This window comes from Dermacentor silvarum, chromosome 1 (assembly GCF_013339745.2).
Source record: "Dermacentor silvarum isolate Dsil-2018 chromosome 1, BIME_Dsil_1.4, whole genome shotgun sequence".
Taxonomy (NCBI): domain Eukaryota; kingdom Metazoa; phylum Arthropoda; class Arachnida; order Ixodida; family Ixodidae; genus Dermacentor; species Dermacentor silvarum.
The window spans coordinates 447,992,768-447,996,472 of NC_051154.1; the positions used below are offsets into that span (position 1 = coordinate 447,992,768).

General features: G+C 55.6%; 1 pseudogene; it reads right to left on the minus strand.

Moving 5' to 3' along the window:
• Positions 1-254: 254 nt before the first annotated feature.
• Positions 255-1,399, minus strand: LOC119449107 (uncharacterized; annotated as a pseudogene).
• Between the last annotated feature and the right edge of the window lie 2,306 nt (positions 1,400-3,705).

A 3,705-nucleotide genomic window follows, 5' to 3' on the forward strand; every position in this document is an offset into this window, starting at 1 on the left:
CTCGTTCGCAACAAGAATGAATACGCCCCCACCATGGCGATTTCTGTCTTTCCTATAAATAGTGAATCCATGTGAGAAGATCTCAGTATCAGGTATCGTACTGTCCAGCCATGATTCTGCACACATGATAATTTTCGCTTGAGTAGTCGCCACAAGGGATGCAAACACCTCAACTTTATTATTAATACTTCGACAGTTCACAAGAAGCACAGGTATGCGCCCGCACGTATTTAAAGTCTCGTTTATTTCGGTTCTGGGATGACTGACGTCAAGTCAGTCAGCTCCTTGAGATCGCGTATGTGCACGAAGCGGGGCGGGTTGGTTCATTTCACTGTCCCACACGAACGTCTTTCCGTTGATTATAAGCTTATCATAGTTAAGGCGCACTCGGTATTCTTTGCTAACTCTTTTTTCCCTTTGCGTAATTCCAAAGAAACCGTCGCTTTTCGCGAACAGCATGACTGAAGTCTTCGGATACACTGAATGAAGTGTTCTTAAATTTGTACGCATTACGCATAACACTTTCCCTAGCTTTCCACCCTGAGACACTTGTCACTATAGGCCTAATGCGCCCCTCCGTGAAGGCACCCAGCCGGTGGGCTCGCTCGATCGGAATGTTATCAAGCTTGAGCACGTCACTGCAAATATCTTTATTCAGGCTCTCAGGTTTTTCCCACGTTTCTTTGCGCTCGTTGTGTGGCACCCCATAAAAAACTAAGTTCAGCCGGCGGCTCCTATTTTCGAGGTCGTCAATCTTAGCCTCTATCTTCCGTTCAGATTTTTCAACTATTTTAATGCGCTCCTCGATTACATTTGATTTTGTTACTACGCTGTCTATTTTCTGTTCTAGCTCAGCTTGCTTCGTCACTATTTCCGCAAGTTTAGCAAACATAGTTGCCTGACCAGTTTGTACATCTAGAATAATCTTCTCAATGTTCGCCATCTGCTCTCTTTCGGTTACGTTCATAGGGCCAGGGTTTCACTCTACTTCTCCTGAGAGTAGCCATAGAGCTTCCCCAAACAAACAACAGTCATTAAAGATTAACAGCCTAGCAGAGTCAACGACATATTTGCAAACAGAGCAAGTGAACAGGCACAACATCCGTCTATCAATGGGGCACGACACTCTTACAAGCATCAAATTACTCGTGCGGTAACATTTTGCATAATTCAAATAACCAACCTGATACATGAAGCAACGTAAGTTCATGCCAAGAAGAGTGCCGCACCCCAGTCGACAGCTGCCGAGATGCCCCCTTTTATCGGCCTGGTAAAGCGGAGCCGGAAGAGTGCCCCGTCGCGCAGCCATGTGGCCGGTTTGAAACTCAAGCAGGAAGGTATCAGGCGTGCCATCTCGCATCAGTGGACGGCAAGGAGGGGCGCACTGCACATGCGCCATAGCCTTCATCCAGGGTCGTACGGTAGACTCGGCAGCCGACCGCCGATGAACACCGCCGACGCAAGGATACCGGGCAGTACCTGATACATGAAGCAACGTAAGTTCGTGCCAAGAAGAGTGCCGCACCCCAGTCGACAGCTGCCGAGATGCCCCCTTTTATCGGCCTGGTAAAGCGGAGCCAGAAGAGTGCCCCGTCGCGCAGCCATGTGGCCGGTTTGCAGCTCAAGCAGGAAGGTATCAGGCGTGCCATCTCGCATCAGTGGACAGCAAGGAGGGGCGCACTGCACATGCGCCATAGCCTTCATCCAGGGTCGTACGGTAGACTCGGCAGCCGACCGCCGATGAACGCCGCCGACGCAAGGATACCGGGCAGTACCTGATACATGAAGCAACGTAAGTTCGTGCCAAGAAGAGTGCCGCACCCCAGTCGACAGCTGCCGAGATGCCCCCTTTTATCGGCCTGGTAAAGCGGATCCGGAAGAGTGCCCCGTTGCGCACCCATGTGGCCGGTTTGCAGCTCAAGCAGGAAGGTATCAGGCGTGCCATCTCGCATCAGTGGACGGCAAGGAGGGGCGCACTGCACATGCGCCATAGCCTTCATCCAGGGTCGTACGGTAGACTCGGCAGCCGACCGCCGATGAACGCCGCCGACGCAAGGATACCGGGCAGTACCTGATACATGAAGCAACGTAAGTTCGTGCCAAGAAGAGTGCCGCACCCCAGTCGACAGCTGCCGAGATGCCCCCTTTTATCGGTCTGGTAAAGCGGATCCGGAAGAGTGCCCCGTTGCGCACCCATGTGGCCGGTTTGCAGCTCAAGCAGGAAGGTATCAGGCGTGCCATCTCGCATCAGTGGACGGCAAGGAGGGGCGCACTGCACATGCGCCATAGCTGTCATCCAGGGTCGTACGGTAGACTCGGCAGCCGACCGCCGATGAACGCCGCCGACGCAAGGATACCGGGCAGTACCTGATACATGAAGCAACGTAAGTTCGTGCCAAGAAGAGTGCCGCACCCCAGTCGACAGCTGCCGAGATGCCCCCTTTTATCGGCCTGGTAAGCGGATCCGGAAGAGTGCCCCGTTGCGCACCCATGTGGCCGGTTTGCAGCTCAAGCAGGAAGGTATCAGGCGTGCCATCTCGCATCAGTGGACGGCAAGGAGGGGCGCACTGCACATGCGCCATAGCCTGTCATCCAGGGTCGTACGGTAGACTCGGCAGCCGACCGCCGATGAACGCCGCCGACGCAAGGATACCGGGCAGTACCTGATACATGAAGCAACGTAAGTTCGTGCCAAGAAGAGTGCCGCACCCCAGTCGACAGCTGCCGAGATGCCCCCTTTTATCGGCCTGGTAAAGCGGATCCGGAAGAGTGCCCCGTTGCGCACCATGTGGCCGGTTTGCAGCTCAAGCAGGAAGGTATCAGGCGTGCCATCTCGCATCAGTGGACGGCAAGGAGGGGCGCACTGCACATGCGCCATAGCCTGTCATCCAGGGTCGTACGGTAGACTCGGCAGCCGACCGCCGATGAACGCCGCCGACGCAAGGATACCGGGCAGTACCTGATACATGAAGCAACGTAAGTTCGTGCCAAGAAGAGTGCCGCACCCCAGTCGACAGCTGCCGAGATGCCCCCTTTTATCGGTCTGGTAAAGCGGATCCGGAAGAGTGCCCCGTTGCGCACCCATGTGGCCGGTTTGCAGCTCAAGCAGGAAGGTATCAGGCGTGCCATCTCGCATCAGTGGACGGCAAGGAGGGGCGCACTGCACATGCGCCATAGCTGTCATCCAGGGTCGTACGGTAGACTCGGCAGCCGACCGCCGATGAACGCCGCCGACGCAAGGATACCGGGCAGTACCTGATACATGAAGCAACGTAAGTTCGTGCCAAGAAGAGTGCCGCACCCCAGTCGACAGCTGCCGAGATGCCCCCTTTTATCGGTCTGGTAAAGCGGATCCGGAAGAGTGCCCCGTTGCGCACCCATGTGGCCGGTTTGCAGCTCAAGCAGGAAGGTATCAGGCGTGCCATCTCGCATCAGTGGACGGCAAGGAGGGGCGCACTGCACATGCGCCATAGCCTTCATCCAGGGTCGTACGGTAGACTCGGCAGCCGACCGCCGATGAACGCCGCCGACGCAAGGATACCGGGCAGTACCTGATACATGAAGCAACGTAAGTTCGTGCCAAGAAGAGTGCCGCACCCCAGTCGACAGCTGCCGAGATGCCCCCTTTTATCGGCCTGGTAAAGCGGATCCGGAAGAGTGCCCCGTTGCGCACCCATGTGGCCGGTTTGCAGCTCAAGCAGGAAG